A 17037-nucleotide genomic window follows, 5' to 3' on the forward strand; every position below is an offset into this window, starting at 1 on the left:
AAGCAATCCAGGGGAAGGTACACATAGGAAAGGTGCATAAGGACTCCTGTCAACAACCAACGCTCCCTCGTCAGGCAAGTGAGACAGCCATGTGGCCATGTTGGAAGTGGATTCCCCGACACAGTCAAACCTTTTGATGATTCCAGCCTCATGAGAGACCCTAAGCAGAACCCTGAGCTAGAACCACCTAGTTGAGCTGCTCCTGGATTCCTGACCCTCGAAAACTGTGTGATATAGCAAACATTTATTGGTTTTTTTAATGTTTATTTATTTTTGAGAGAGACAGAGAGCACGAGAAGGGGAGAGGCAGAGAGAGAGGGAGACACAGAATCCGAAGCAGGCTCCAGGCTCTGAGCTGTCAGCACAGAGCCCGACGCGGGGCTTGAACTCAAGCACCGGGAGATCATGACCTGAGCTGAAGTTGGACACTTAATGGACTGAGCCACCCAGGCACCCCAAATGTTTATTGTTTTAACCTGCTAAGCTTTGGAGTGATTTGTTGTGCATTAATAGCTAACTATATTCTCATACAGCCCTGTAGGAATGGAAAATGGTGTAGTGACTTTGGAAAACAGTTTGCTGGTTCCTCAAATGATTAAACAGAGAGGTACCGTATAACCCAGCAATTCCACCCCTAAGTATACACCCAAAAGAAATGAAAACATATGTCCCCAGAAAAACTTGTGCATGAATGTTTACAGCAGGATGTATTCAGGATAGTCAAAAGGTGGAAACAACCCAAATGTCCATCAATGGACACATGGAAAAATAAAATGTGATACATTCATATAATGGAATATCATTTGGCGTACAATGGAATGAGGTAGAGATACATCCTGTAGCCTGAATGAGCCTTGGAAAGTGAAAGAAGTCAGTCACAAAAATCCACATGTTCTGTGACTCCACTCATACGAAATGTCCAGAAGGCAAGTCTATAAAGACAGAAAGTAGGTTAGTAGTTGCCTAGGCTGAGGTGGGGGATCGGGGTGATAACTAAAGGGTATGAGATTTCTCCTTAAGGTTATGAAAATATTCTAAAATTGACTATGGGAATGGCTAACACACATTTGTCAGTAAACTAAAAATTACTGAATTGACTACTTTTAATGGATCTGTTATATGTATATGAGTTACATTTTAATAAAACTGTTTAAAAAGCTGGTAATGAAGGGGTGCCTGGCTGCCTCAGTTGACAGACCATGCAACTGTTGATCTCAGGGTTGTGAGTTCAAGCCCCACGTTGGGCGTGGAGCCTACTTTAAAAAAAAAAAAAATGCTGGGGCGCCTGGGTGGCGCAGTCGGTTAAGCGTCTGACTTCAGCCAGGTCACGATCTCGCGGTCCATGAGTTCGAGCCCTGCGTCGGGCTCTGGGCTGATGGCTCAGAGCCTGGAGCCTGTTTCTGATTCTGTGTCTCCCTCTCTCTCTGCCCCTCCCCCGTTCATGCTGTGTCTCTCTCTGTCCCAAAAATAAATAAAACGTTGAAAAAAAAAATTTTTTTTAAATAAATAAATAAATAAATAAATAAATAAATAAATAAAATGCTGATAAGGAATACACCCCAGCTTCTTCCCCGCTGGTGAGACAACTCTGAGGCGTGTTCCACACAGTCTCTCAGAAGATGTAGGACTGACCCCATTTCCCATGGCCGTATTATGCCTGTTAATATGCACTTTCTTTTCTCTCCTTTCTTCCAGGTCTCATTTCTCCACCCCATGCTTTCTGGGACCACATCTCAAATAAACTTCTTCGCCCAGTTCTTGTCTCAAGGTTTGCTTCTGAGGGAACCAAACTAAAGCAATCATGTTCTTCAGGTTGGAGGTCAGGATGCCCTGGCATGGGGCTCATTCTGCACCCATCCATAGAGAACCCAGATGGGAGGGTGGTGCCCACTGGCAGAATGTCCAGGGTGAAGGCTTGAACCAAAGTCCAGAACGGTCACAGAGCTGCCCCCCATCCTCCCCAGCACGCCTGGCATGAGCCTGGCACGATTTGCACACACACACACACTTTTAGGCATGGGAGAATTAAACAACCCAGCCTGTCACCGCCCTTTACCCGAGTCAGGCTGTGTGGGACATGTTCATTTCCCTTTGGCTTATTTTGCTGGTCTCTGTGGTTGGGCGTCATCTGACCACACAAACTACCAAGACAGAGAAACACGAGGCTCTGAAGGGTTGTGTGGAACTCAGTCAGGCAGTCAGACCCTCTAATGGTGAACCAGAGGTATCTGATGGAGGGGGGAAAAGATTGCACAGCTAAGACTTCACATTAAAGATACAGGAACATCCCTAGAGGCCCCCCGCCCCAGGCAGAGGGGCCAGCATGGTAAGGCACCTCCCTCACAGGTCACTCTGGCTGCAAACCTCACCAACTGTCGCCGAGCACAGGCTGACTGTCCAACAGGAGAGGGAAGACGCTTGGGCTCGACTCAGCTTTTCACAGCAGCCTCCAGGCCCAGACTGGGAAATGGGTGCCTGGAGTTTTATGCTTTCCCTGATTTAGTCCTTTTCAGCCGTGGTCAAATGCCATCATCTTCAACCAAAAGACAGCTGGTGGATGTTAATGCTTCCAGCATTCACACACAGGGTTACCCAAAGCAACAGAACTAAAGAGCTCCGATTGGCCCAAAGATTTCATAAGTTGGTCCTAGAATAAGGACTTTGATTTCACTTTTTATATATTTTACTGTGATGCTGAATTTCACGTGTCAGATTGGCTAGGCTATAGTACCCGGTTATTTATTCAAATGCTAATCTAAGTGTCGCCGTAAAGGTATTTTGTACACATGGTGAACATCTACAAGGAGTTGACTTTATTACTTTCCATGATGGGGGTGGGCTTCGCCCAATCAGTTGAAGGCAGCAGCTGCAAAAGCTGAGGCTTCCCAGAGAAGAGATTCTGCCTCACGATGGCACCATCAACTCCTACCTGAGTTTTCAGCCTGCCAGCCTGCCCTACGGATTTCAGAGTTGCCAGCCTTCCAGTCACATTAGCCAATTTCTTTAAAAGAGGGACAGAAAAGGTATATACCTATCACCTATTGGTTTCAGTTTTCTGGAGAGCTATGACTGGTACATCTACCTCTAGAGGAAGGTAAGCCTGAGAGGCGCTGTGTTGTGGGGCATCACAAACAAAGAGTCCACCTTTCAGGGGGCATGAGCGTCTGTCCTGGGGGAGACAATGCCAAGGTCACAAGGAAGCAGGTGGGGGATTTGCAAAAACACATCCTGTGGCTCTGCACCCATAAAATGCATCCTGCTGTTGGTTTAAGCAAATTGGCTAGAAAACATAACTCCCACAAAGCTATCCCAAGATAGTGCTGCAAACGGAAAATTACAGAAACCACTCAAAGGTCTCCCAAAATCCAGGTCCCGTAAGCCGGCTGCCACATAAATCAGAGCAGGTCACAGCACTGCCCTGATGAAAATCCTCCCGAGGATCTTACAATCAACCCGAGTTTAGTTCAGCCTGTAGCCCAGCCTTGCCCACTCCGGCCCCCCTTCTCCTTTGCTCTGCCGGTCCACTCTGTGCCACCTCAGGATCTTTGCATGTGCTATGAAACTCCTTTCTCCTGGCTCCTTGTTTGGTGCCTTCTCCTCCTTGAGGGCTCTGAGGTGGCCTTCCTGACCACACATTCTGACGTACCCCCCTCCACCCCTAAAACCATCTTCTGCGCCCCCTGTTCATGCCCTTCATGGAACTTACCACAGTCTGGGGGCACCTGGGTGGCTCAGTCGGTTAGGCGTCTGACTCCGGCTCAGGTCACGATCTCACGGTCCGTGAGTTCGAGCCCCGCGTCAGGCTCTGGGCTGACAGCTCAGAGCCTGGAGCCTGCTTCCTATTCTGTGTCTCCCTCTCTCTCTGCCCCTCCCCCGTTCATGCTCTGTCTCTCTCTGTCTCAAAAATAAATAAACGTTAAAAAAAATTAAAAAAAAAAAAAAGAACTTACCACAGTCTGGAATGATTTTGTTTCTTTTCGTGCTTATTGTCTGTGTCTGAAAGTTCCAGAAGAATGTGCCACACCATCTCATTCTCTTGTGCCTTCCCCACATCGGGTCATAGGAGGCAGCGCCTGATACATATTGAGTGAATAAATGATTCCTCAGCTCCTAAGCTCATCCACATTCAGGTCAGGGCCGCTTCCTGCCTTCCCACAGTGCCCTGGGCTGACCCATCATGTCTCTCGGTGATGCACAGTAGAGCCGTGGCATCTAGCTATCCAGAAGGCTGGCCCCCATGCCTGGAGGGTGGAGGACTTGGATACTTGCACAGGGTTACAGGGTTGAGCCTAAAGAGAAAGTCGTGTTGTTTAACAAGGTGGAAATGAACTGAGCCCTGAAGAGTGTTCCTGGCAGAGAGAACAGCAAGGGGGGGAAGGCCTCAGGGCAGCATTTCCAAGGACTGACGGGAAGCCAGAGAACCAACCTCTAAGAGCCAGGAGGAAAGTGGCGGGAGCAGAGGGAGGGCAGGGCCTGAGGGCAGACTGAGATCCACAGGGGGATTTTCAGTAGGGAAATGATATGGCCTGATACACACACACACACACACACACACACACACACACACACACACGCTGAAAATCCAGATAATTCCTGGGCTGAGGGAACAAAGAGTAGGGGTGAGAAGGAGACTTTTTTAAAAAACATTTTTTTAATGTTTATTTATTTTTCAGAGAAAGATCACGCAAGCAGGGCAGAGAGAGAGGGAGACAGAGGATCCAAAGTAGGCTCTGAGCCGTCAGCACAGAGCTGGATGCGGGGCTTAAACTCACGAGTGGGGAGATCATGACCTGAGCCTAAGTCGGAGGCTCAACTGACGGAGCCACCCAGGCCTTCCGAGGCATTTTTTTTTTTTAATTTTTTTTTTCAACATTTATTTATTTTTGGGACAGAGAGAGACAGAGCATGAACGGGGGAGGGGCAGAGAGAGAGGGAGACAAAGAATCGGAAACAGGCTCCAGGCTCTGAGCCGTCAGCCCAGAGCCCGACGTGGGGCTCGAACTCACGGACCGCGAGATCGTGACCTGGCTGAAGTCGGACGCTCAACCGACTGCGCCACCCAGGCGCCCCCCGAGGCATTTTTTTAAACTATGGTATTAGCTAGGCTGCTAGCTATTTCTTTTCTCACTATGTACACGTATTGCCTTAAAATTTAAGCACACGATCACTCTGGCCGATAGGTAGAGGCTGGACCGTAAGAGGCAGAGGAGATTGTGGTGGGGCCTATGTCAGACTGCAAACTGCCCGCCTGATAGCCATTCTCTTCCCCCTCCTTTCCTCACTGACCGACCCGACTGTCTGCTCTCCCAAGTGACCATTCACACAGCGTGCGTCCGCTAAAAGACTAAGTTTCCCAAAGAGCAGATGTCACTGAGTACAAGTCACTGAGTGGAACTTTTGAGGAAATTGTTAAAAGAGGGACAGGCAATGATAAGGGCCCTCTTCTGCTTTCCTTGGCTTTGACCCTTTATGACCTCCACTTCAGTGGGGTTACTTTCCCCGGGGGTCCCTCATTCCTGAGTCATAGAAGCCAACCTACAGCTTTGCTTTCGCCGCTCAAGCCCCTGAGATTCATTGGTTATGATGATTTCTAGGCTTTCTGTGTAACTTCAGAACCCCTGCCCTTGGCTTTGAAGGTCAACAGCTGTCTCCCGATCTCCATGAGCCATTTCTGCTTCTCCTCCTGCTAACTTCACTGGTTTTATGTTCCCTCTGCATTCCTGGCACCTGGGAGTTTCCCTCTTTGAGTTTAAACCTGGCTAGGTATTCAAAAAATCATTTTACTGTATTTGAAAAAAAAAAATTTAATGTTTATTTTTGAGAAACAGAGAGGGACAGAGCACGAGTGGGGGTGGGGGGTGGGCAGAGAGAGAGGGAGACACAGAATCCGAAGCAGGTTCCAGGCTCCCAGCTGTCAGCACAGGGCTCGATGCGGGGCTCGAACCCACGAACTGTGAGATCATGACCCGAGCCGAAGTCAGATGCTTAACCGACTGAGTCACCCAGATGCCCCTATTTTACTGTATTTTATTCAGCATGCCCATGTATATATAATCATTTCTTGCATCCTGTCTTATCTTCTTGTTCATCTATAGCACACAATTCGACAATTAATTACTTCAGTGTGTATATTGTCTCCCTAACTAAACGTAGACGCTCCCAGTTACATTCCTGCAAAATTCATATTGAAGTTGAAGTCCTAACCCCCCAGTTAGTGTGATTATATTTGGAGATAAGGTCTCTAAAGACATAGTCAAAGTTAGGGGTGCCTGAGTGGCTCAGTCAGTTAAGTGTCTGTCTTCAGCTCAGGTCATGACCTCAAGGTTCTTGAGTTCGAGCCCCACGTCAGGCTCTGTGCTAACAGGTTGGAGCCTGGAACCTGCTTTGGATTCTGTGTCTTCCTCTCTCTCTCTCTGCCCTTCACACACTTGCACCCTCTCTCTCTCTCTCTCTCTCTCTCTCTCACTCTCTCTCTCAGAAATAAGTAGACATTAAAAAATTTTTAAAAAGTAGATTCTCATGAGAACAAAATGAAATGAAGGAAGACATTACAGATGGACAGGCACTGTTACCAAGTGCAGGGACAGCCCGGACACATGGCCAAAGTCTAGATTGGATGGAGTCTAGAGCAGCACCCCTCAGACTCTCTGCCATCTTGGTTTGCCCCTCCTCTGTGACCTCCTGAGTGACCCAGCTCCAAATCCAGTCCCTGGGGGGCTTCACCAGGCCCTGGGTGTCCATCTCGGTGGGTCCTAGACTTCCTAGGAGGTCACAGTCATCGTCATCTCCTAGGAACACACGCCCAACAGGGCACCCCAGCAAACATCCAAGCGCCCACAAAGCAAGCACAGAGGAGCAGGGGAGGCCACCTGGCTTCAAGCTGTGAGGTGCAGGGAGGTCACCTCCCAATGTATTTCTGAGGTGCTTCACTTAGGACACAAGTGGTTTTCCCAGAAACTTCCCTTAAAAACACAGTTCTGGGGGCGCCTGGGTGGCGCAGTCGGTTAAGCTTCCGACTTCAGCTCAGGTCACGATCTCACGGTCCGTGAGTTCGAGCCCCACGTCGGGCTCTGGGCTGATGGCTCGGAGCCCGGAGCCTGCTTCCGATTCTGTGTCTCCCTCTCTCTCTGCCCCTCCCCCGTTCATGCTCTGTGTCTCTCTGTCTCAAAAATAAATAAACGTTAAAAAAAAAAAAAAACACAGTTCTGGAGGTTCCCATCCGACCCTGGGTGCTCTTGCCTCCCCTTGACCTGGAATCCCTTCCCTAAATCGTCAGATTCCAGAATCCTCCCCTCCCAATGCAGAAGCGCCCTTCTGACTTGGGGCCTTCCCTTCTCTGACTCACATTCTTCCTCCTCCTCCTTCTGACCCCAGATTCTCCAACACTTATACAGCTCCCCAGCTGTGGACGAGGGTCCCCCACTCGCTGAGACCAAGAGGGCTCCTGCCCTTGCACCCAACACCCACAGGCTGTCCTGTGGCCTGGTGGCACTGGCAGTCTGTGGCAGGGGCAGGAAAGGGAAGCTGGGAGGGACAGGGGAGGGACAGGGGAGGGACAGGGGAGGGACAGGGGAGGGACAGGGGAGCATCTCCGTGGGCATTCCCCAACCAGGGCGGTCACTGGACCAGCAGGGGAAGGGGGCTCGGCCAGATACCAGGAGGAGGACACAACTCTGTCTAGTGGAGCCCAGGTGTCAATCTTTGGTGTCCATCCGAGTCACCTCATTGGTGACTGCAACAATTCTGTTGACTCAGAATTTCTGAGCCAGCGGGGCCGAGGCGAGGCCCGGGAACGTGCATTTCTAACAAGGTCCCTGGTGAGGCGGTTGCTGTCTGTTAGGACTGGACTTTGAGAACCGCTGATGCCCATGGTCTGCTCCTCAGTTTGTGGCGTCCGTTAACCTGGGTTCCGGTCACAGCTCTGCCCCCTGCTGGCAAGTGGCCTCTTAGACAAAGAAATTCTTCGGCCCAAGTTTGTCTCCATCAGAGAGATAAATGGAATATTTACTTCCTGCTGTGGTTGTAAGGATTAAGTTGAAATAACTTGGGTAAATTATTTAGCACAGTTCCTGGCATAGAATACGACTGGGGACAAATCAATCCTTTTTCAGTTGGTTGTGGTGTGGGAATTTGGCTGGAAGGAAGCTGCTGTTTGGAAGGTTTTGTTTTTTCGTAAGCCTTAATGAATTATTTGACTTTAAGAAAAATAAATTTTTAAGTAGTCTCTATGCCCAACGTGGGGCAAAACTCACAACCCCAAGATCAAGAGTTCCAGGCTCCACTGACTGAGCCAGACAGCCCCCCCGCCCGTGAATTATTTGACTTTTAAGAAGATGGGGTGCTTGGGTGGCTCAGCCCCACTGACTTTGGCCTTGAACTCCTGATGGGGTGTATGTGACATGACCTGCAGCAGAGATCTGAAGAGCCATTGCTCATTTTTACCCGTTCCCTAGCTCCTGTCCTCTGCCAGAAGTCTGATGAGTGCCTGGTGGGGGTTGGTCCTTCACTTGTATTCCAGAATGAAGAAGAATCACAGCCACAGCTGACCCACAGCCAAAAGGAGCCACGCCACAACCAAACTGTGAAGGAAATGTACAACAGGCATGGCTGCGAGCTGCTGAGATGTTAGGACACGTTACTGCAGCTAAACTTAGTGACAACTCAGTAAAACTATCCTAAGAGAGACATCTGGCTAAATAAAGCATGATGCGTCTATATGATGGGAATGTAGCTAGTAAATTTAAACATTTTTTAATGTTTATTTATTTTTGAGAGAGAGAGAGACAGAGACAGAGCGTGAGTGGGGGAGGGGCAGAGAGAGACGGAGACACAGAATCGGAAGCAGGCTCCAGGCTCCGAGCTGTCAGCACAGAGCCTGTCACAGGGTTCGAGCCCACAAGCCAAGAGATCATGACCTGAACCGGACTGACGTCCAACCGTCCAACCGGCTGAGCCACCCAGGCGCCCCGCAGCTAGTAAATTTAAAGTTACATTTCATTTATTTTTTTAATGTTTATTTATTTTTGAGAAAGAGAGGTGGGGGCAGAGAGAGGGGGACAGAGGATCTGAAGCTGGTTCTGCACTCACAGCACAGAGCCGGATATGGGGCTCAAACTCACAAACCATGAGATCGGGACTTGAGCTGACGTCGGACACTTAACGGACTGAGCCACCCAGGTGCCCCTTAAAGTTACATTTTAAGTTGCATTAACTTTATTTTTTTTTTTAATTTTTTTTCAACGTTTATTTATTTTGGGGACAGAGAGAGACAGAGCATGAACGGGGGAGGGGCAGAGAGAGAGGGAGACACAGAATCGGAAACAGGCTCCAGGCTCTGAGCCATCAGCCCAGAGCCCGACGCGGGGCTCGAACCCACGGACCGCGAGATCGTGACCTGGCTGAAGTCGGACGCTTAACCGACTGCGCCACCCAGGTGCCCCAAGTTGCATTAACTTTAAATTCATATTTAAATGCATGCAGCTATTGAAATTACATGTAAGGATATAGGAAACAGCTAAAAGTGTCATTTTTTAGTAAGTAAACAAAGGCAAAATTTAAAACGGAAAGTACAGAGGGATCCCGATTTTGTAAATAAAAACATTATCTTATAAAATATATATCTTGTATATATTGTATATGTTGGTTGAAGTAAGTTGGGTAGAAACTTTTCCTAGAAAAAAAGAATTGGGGTGAGGGGAAGACACCTAAAATATTTTAACCATAGTTATCTCACGATGGTGGATTAGGGGGTTGCTTGTTCTCCTTTTTACTTATCTAAACTTTCAACTTGCCTGTAAAAAACATGTCATGCTTTTATACTTTAGAAAAATAGTTATACTATACAGGTATGTTTCAAAGAATCAATAGCCTAGAGGCGCCTGGCTGGCTCAGTCGTAGAGTACAGGACTCTTGATCTTGGAGTTGTAAGTTCGAGACCCATGTTGGGTGTAGAGATTACTTAAAAATAAAATCTTGGGGCGCCTGGGTGGTTCAGTTGGTTAAGTGTCCCACTTCAGCTCAGGTCATGATCTCGCAGTTTGTGAGTTCGAGCCCCGCGTCGGGCTCTGTGCTGACAACTCAGAGCGTGGAGCCTGCTTTGGATTCTGTGTCTCCCTCTCTCTCTCTCTGCCCATCCCCTGCTCTCTCTCTCTCTCTCTCTCTCTCTTTCTCTCTCTCTCTCTCAAAAATAAATGTTAAAAAATGTAAACATAAATCAATAAAATAAAAATAAATCAATTGAGGTGCCTGGGTGGCTCAGTCAGTTGAACATCCAACTCTTGATTTCTGCTCAGGTCATGATCCTAGGGTCATGGGATCAAGCCCTGCATTGGGCTCCTCATTGAGTGTGGAGACAGCTTAAGATTCTCTCTCTCTTGGGGCACCTGGGTGGCTCAGTAGGTTGAGTGTCCGATTTTGGTTCAGATCATGATCTCGCGGTTCATGAGATCTGCCCTGGGAGCATATAGCCTGATTGGGATTCTCTCTCCCCTCCTCTCTTTGCCCCTCCTCCACAATCTCTCTCTCTCTCTCTCTCTCTCTCTCTTTCTCTTAAAATAAATAAATAAACATAAAAAAAAAAAAAAGAAAGAAAGAAACAGTCACATGTTGTACCCACGGAGCCAGCCAGACATCCAGTAAATTTTGTGTTAACAAGCCTCCAGACTCAACTGCAATGCAAGTCAATTCTTATGTAATTAGATGGAACTATAATTTAAGGTAGGCTGTGGGTGACCTCCAGTGTATCTAATATGTTGTGAATGGGACCCCAAAATAAAATTTCCCCAGAAGTGGTGGTGGTTGCTAATGATTCGTTCTCCTGTCACTGGATACCTTGTGGAGTGACAATGAATGTGCAACTTTTAGGGGGCAGGGGTGGGAATGGGAGGACTCCTTCTCAACTGCCACAATGGGGTCTGGGGCTCAGACCCTGACCCTGAGAGGGATCAGCCACAGAACCAGGATCCTGGATCAGGGGTGGCACCCTCCTGCAATGCTGAAGAATCAGCACTAGGGGACAGCCGAGAGCCAAGTCAGGTTGGGAGGGCGCCTGGGAGCTTCCCTGCATCCTCTGCTCTCCCTGCCAGTCTCCCACCTGGGACCATCCCTACCACCAAGACAGTAGCTACAGCTTAGAAGATGGTGCCATTTTTCAAAAGGGAATCGCTTTGCAAGTAAACCTAAGTGTTTCACCGGCTCCTTCCAGTGGGATACTCAGAAATATTCAAGATAGGTCAGAGGGGTTTTTTTTAATTAAATTTTTAATGTTTTTATTTGTTTTTGACAGACAGAGAGACAGAGTTGGGGGGGGGGGTGGAGGGGCAAAGAGAGAGGAAGACACAGAATCCGAAGCAGGCTCCAGGCTCTGAGCTGTCAGCACAGAGCCTGACGCGGGGCTTGAACTCACGGACTGTGAGATCACGACCTGAGCCAAAGTCAGATGCTTAACTGACTGAGCCACCCAGGTGCCCCTTTTATGTTTATTTTTGAGAGAAAGAGAGAGAGACATAGACAGACAGAGCTCGAGCAGGGGAGGGGCAGTGAGAGGGAGACACAGAATCCGAAGCAGGCTCCAGGCTCTGAGCTGTCAGCACAGGGCCCAATGTGGGGCTCAAACCTTTGAACCAAGAGATCGTGACCTCAGCCAAAGTCAGATGCTTAACCGACTGAGCCACCCAGGCACCCCAAGATAGGTCTGTTTTTACATGTTTAACACAGTCTACCATTTAAAACACGTTCTCAATTCCTCTGTAGCCAGTTTGTGGCTGATTTTAGGGACTGGCCTAATATAGTTCATATCTCATTTTTGTGCGGTATCACTTTAAGGTATTTTCACCTGATGTTCATCATGCTGATACTTTCAAGAGGTTAAAAAACTTTTAGTAGCAAGATTGGTGGCAAGGACCATTTCTCTGTAACACTGAGAAGGTTGACGTGGCACAGACAGAAGCGTCCTGAGAAGACCACTCCGCAGAAAGCCGTGACGTCACGAGTTTCTTCGAACTGGCCTTTACTAGCATGGAACAAACCACCTCAAAAGTAAGTAGTTTAAAGCAATTACCACTACTGCTACTATATTTTGTGGGCCGGCCTGAGTGGAGTGGTTCTTCTGCTGGGCTTCCCTCCCTGGGTTCACTGTGTGGCTGCAGTCAGCGGGCAGGTGGGCTGGAAACTGGCTGGTCTGGGTCTCAGATGGCACCACTCAAGGGTCTAGTGTTTGGCTGGGGTGGTGGGGGGCAACCAGACCATGGTGATCTCATACTCAAACAGGTCAGATTTCTTCACTTGGCCGCTGGGCTCCAAAAGGAGCAAGAGAAGCCAAGCCCTCAGCACCCAACCACTTTTTACGCCTCTGCTCTGTCGTGTTCCTACTGCCCCCTCAACCAAAGCAAATCACACGACCAAGCCCTGGTCAGGGGTAGAGAAAAGAGTCCCCATCTCTCGACCCGAGGAGCTGCAAAATATCGTGCCCTTTAAAAAAAAAAAAAAAGATCTACTATGTGCTCTTTCTCCTCTCCTGCCACTGCCAAGGACATCTTTATCCAAGCAGGGATGGATGGCAGCCCCTCCCCCTCCCCCATCACCCCTGTGATCAAGGTCAAGTCAACTCCATGTGCGTTTCCCCAGCTGTGTGTGTGTGGTGTACCAGTCTCATGAAGTCAGATGCTATGGACTGAAATATAACCCCCTAAAATTGGTATGTTGAAGCTGTAACCCCCAAGTGCGACTGCATTTAGAGATAGGGCCTTCAAGGAAGTAATTAAGGCATGCGTGTGCACACACACACACGCACACACACGCACAATCCTATATATGCAGCTGGATGAATGTGTAGATGGGGGTTTTGTTTACTGGACTGAGGACTTTTTAAATCCTTTCCTTTTTTGTTACATCAGAGCACAGATTTCAGCAGATTGTATTTTCTGAAAAATTAGCCACAGCAACGTTTCCAGTCCTGCACGCTGGTCTAAAAACTTGTCACTGTCTCATGAAAGGAGGCAGCCTAACAGAACCAGAATACACACTCAGGGGGTGCCTGGCTGGCTCAGTCAGTGGAGGATGCCACTCTTGATCTCGGGGTTGTGAGTTCGAGCCCCATGTTGGGCATGGAGCCTACTGAAAACAAAAATCCTTTTTTTTTTTTAAAGAGAGTGTGAGTGGGGGAGGGGCAGAGAGAGAGGAGGACAGAGGATCTAAAGTTGTGACGTGGGCTCTGCACTGGCAGCAGTGAGCCCCATGTGGGTCTCAGACTCACAAACCATGAGATCATGACTGGAGTCAAAGTCAGTTGCTCAACCAACTGAGCCACCCAGGTGCCCGCCAAAAAAAAAAAAAAAAAAAAAATACTCAAAAAAAAAAAAAAAGAATACAGACTCTGAAGCCAGACTGTTCACATGCAGGCAGAGCCACCATTTTCTAGCTGTATGATCTTGAGCACATTGTTCAGCCTCTATGTGTCCCTGGTTTCTTCATCTGCAAATGGGATGATAATACGACCAACCTCAAAGGGTTGTATTGAGGATTTAAAAATATATAAAATTCATTTTTTTAAAAAAGGAAGTAATTAGGGCGCCTGGGTGGCTCAGTCGGTTAAGCGTCCAACTTCAGCTCAGGTCATGATCTCGCGGTCTGCGAGTTCAAGCCCCGCGTCGGGCTCTGCGCTGATGGCTCAGAGCCTGGAGCCTGCTTCTGATTCTGTGTCTCCCTCTCTCTCTGCCCCTCCCCTGTTCATGCTGTGTCTCTCTCTGTCTCAAAAATAAATAAACATAAAAAAAAATTAAAAAAAAAAAAGGAAGTAATTGAGGTTAAATGAGATCATAACCATAAGACCCTAATCTAATAGGACTGGCGTCCTTATAGGAAGAGGAAGAGATGGGGCACCTGGGTGGCTCAGTGGGTTAAGCATCCGACTTCATTTCAGGTCATGATCTCACGGTTCGTGAGTTCGAGCCCCGCATCGGGCTCTGTGCCGACAGCTCAGAGCCTGGAGCCTGCTTTGGATTCTGTGTCTCCCTCTCTCTCTGCCCCTCCCCTGCTCACACTCTGTCTCTCTCTTTTTCAAAAATAAGTGAACATTAAAAATACATATATTTTAAGAAGAGGAAGAGCCACTGGAGTGCTTGCTGTCTCTGTCTGTACACACAGAGAAGAGTCCATCTGAGGACACAGCGAGAAGGCTGTGTGCCAACTTACCAGAAACCAACCCAGCCGACACCTTGATCGTGGATTTGCAGCCTCCGGAAGTGTTCACTCAGTCTGTGATGTTCTGTTATGGCAGCCCGAGCTAAGACATAAGAGTTTCTTGATTAGTTATGCTTGGGAAGTGAGTGTTCCATACTGATTCCCACCCGCCTTGGAAATTCCTAAAGCTCCATAGCCTCTCAAAGCCCTCTGAGCGGTTCCTCAGCAAAGAAGGCTATAGTTTATCACAGGTCCCAAAACTTACTCAACCAGGAGGTCCTTTTCCAACACCTACGATCACCGTATGAAGCCATGTTAGTTTCTAGGGCTGTGGTCATAAACCAGCACACTGGATGGCTTTATGCTCTCACAGTTCTGGAGACCAGAAGTCAGAAATCAAGATGTCAGCAAGGTTGGTTCCTTCTGGAGCTCTGAGAGAAAATTCGCTCCACGCCTCTCCCCTAACTTCTGGTGGTTGCTGGCCACCCTGCGTGTTCCTGGGCCTGTAAGACGTGGCACTCACTCCCCTTCTGCCTCTGTCTTCATGTGGTTCCCTCTGTGTCTCATTCTCCACTCCTTCCCCTTTCTCTTCTAAGGACCCCGGTCGTTGGATTTAGGGCCCACCCTAATTCCAGGATGATCTCATCTGGAAATCCTTAATTTTGTCAAATTTTGTCAAATTTTTTAAATTGGTTTTAATCTTTATTTATTTTTGAGAGACAGAGTGCAAGTGGGGGAGGAACAGGGGGAGAGGGAGACACAGAATCCGAAGCAGGCTCCAGGCTCTGAGCCGTCAGCACAGAGCCCAACATGGGATTCTAACTCACGAATCAGGAGATCATGACCTGAGCCAAAGTCGCAGGCTTAACCAACTGAGCCAGCCAGGCGCCCCAAGGCTATGCTTTTAGAGACTTGCTCCCAAAGCCCCGCTTCCTCCATGCCTCCCTTCTGCCCAGAACCCTCCAACACTCCCTTGGCTTCCAGGAGGAAATGAGACCTCTTCCTCCCTCTAGGGACAGCCTTCCAGGATCAGCCAGAGTGTTCTTACAACTTCCCCGCAGAGGCCACTTCTTTGGTGAATTTCTCCTGGACTGCATCCCTGCCCAACCTCCCTCCACCTGTCCACACCTCTGTTTGCCTATAAGCCACACGGCAGGTGAGTTTCAGGAGTCTGCGGGTCCCTGGAATGCAAATAACCAGAAACAGTTCGAATCTGAGAGGTGGGGCTCAGGGGGGTCTGTGCATGCGCATTTTTCCAGGGAAGGACCTAAAGCTTTTCATCGCTTCTCCAAATCATTCTTTCCTGAGCTAAGGAGGCTAAAACGGCAAGTGTGGAGCGAGAGAGCAGTGAATAATTCTCCCTTAGAGCAGTACCACTGGGGAAATCTGCTCTGAGGGGAAAGAACCCCTCTCCCCACTCCTCTGTGTTGAGGGGCATCTGGTAAGAACAGACAGCAGGCACAGCCCATCCAAATGGGTCAACCGTCCACAGGGGTCAGATGTGGCAACACAGCCTGAAGGATGCCCTGAGGCTGGAGCAAAGCTGGCTCCATGCAGACTGGCAGCTGTGAGCAGAGGGGTGGCTCAAGGCTCTGCCGCCTCCACGCCCCCACCCCTGCCCCCAGCCCTGTACCCTGTAGGTGACTAGCAGATGGGGGTGGGGGGAGGCTGGGAGAGAGCAGGGAAGCCTGAAAGCAAAGCCCTATGGCCCCCACCCCCCACCACACCCCATGGTTTGGCCTCTGGCTGGCCCCGTCTGTAAGTCTTGCCAACATCCTAGATTCTGGGAACCTGCACGTTCCTGGGAATGTGCGTTTGGTCCGCTGGACTGTGTTGTGACAACTGCTAGGTAACTTGTCTCTCAAACTGGGTAATACGGTTTTTGCAAGTAGCCATCTAAACCTCTTTGGGATTCCATTTGAAAGCCTAATCCTGTGCCCACGGACTCTGTATTAGTCAGCCGGGACTGCCAGAACCAAGTGCCACAGACTGGGAGTCTCGAACAACAGAAATGTATTTGCTCACAGAAGTTCAGATATGAAGGTGTCGGTAGGACCCGTTCCCTCTGGGTGCTGAGGGCCGTTCCCAGCCTTTCCTTGATTTATACATGGTCTTCAGGTTCACATGCCATTCTCCCCTCTGTGTGTGCATCCAAATGTCCTCTTCTCACAAGGACACCGGTCACATTGCATTAAAGCCCACCCTAATGACCTCCTCCTAACTTAATTACCCCTTTAAAGGCCTCATCTCCACATAACAGTCACATTCGGAGGTCCTGGGGGTTAGGACTTCAACAGGTGAAGTTTGAGAGGATACAATTCAGCCCAGAACAGACACCCAGGAGTAATTAGAGGGTGGATGGTGGCACTTGTGGGCGGAGATCACAGTTTGATTCTGACCTCTCAAAGCTAGTCTGTACCAGGGCCCCCTCGGGACACTGCATGGCCACCTCGCCCAGCCTCCGAGGGGCGTGGATGGCCCACCCCTCCGCACTGGCAGGCCAAACCTGAGGGGGAGGAGGCATCAGGGAGGACCCTGGAGATGGGGGCAGGGCAGCTTGAGGGGGTGTACATGTGGTTTGGGAAGGGCTAAAGTACCCCTTTGTTTGGGAGATGGGGTGGGAGAGAGAGTCTCTCGGGTTCAACTGGCCTTCCTGCTGGGGAGTGGGTGTGTGGGTGTTCCCAGGAATCCTATTTGCATACAGGGCCCAGACTTCTGGGAGGTTAGCAAGAAGGAATTTATTTTAACTTGCAAATTTGTTCTATTACGTAAAGTGCTATTTAGTTGTTGTTGAAAAGACAAATGAATCGTAGAAGTTAAAAATGCACAAAAGCTTGAAAGAAAAAAAATGCCCACGAT

General features: G+C 49.0%; 1 long non-coding RNA gene across 2 annotated transcripts; it reads right to left on the reverse strand.

The window, feature by feature from the left end:
• Positions 1 to 272: 272 nt before the first annotated feature.
• On the reverse strand, positions 273 to 15735 carry LOC147578733 (uncharacterized). Of its 2 annotated transcripts, XR_015255618.1 has the most exons (4): positions 14191 to 15735; positions 3951 to 4289; positions 3083 to 3169; positions 273 to 932 (listed from the first exon to the last, which is right to left on the reverse strand). It is a non-coding gene; the product is annotated as an uncharacterized LOC147578733 (long non-coding RNA). The 2 variants fall into 2 exon arrangements; XR_015255619.1 differs by lacking the exon at positions 3083 to 3169.
• Between the last annotated feature and the right edge of the window lie 1302 nt (positions 15736 to 17037).

The sequence above is a fragment of the Puma concolor genome, chromosome C1 (assembly GCF_028749965.1).
Source record: "Puma concolor isolate L17-30 chromosome C1, mPumCon1.1.hap2, whole genome shotgun sequence".
NCBI lineage: Eukaryota > Metazoa > Chordata > Mammalia > Carnivora > Felidae > Puma > Puma concolor.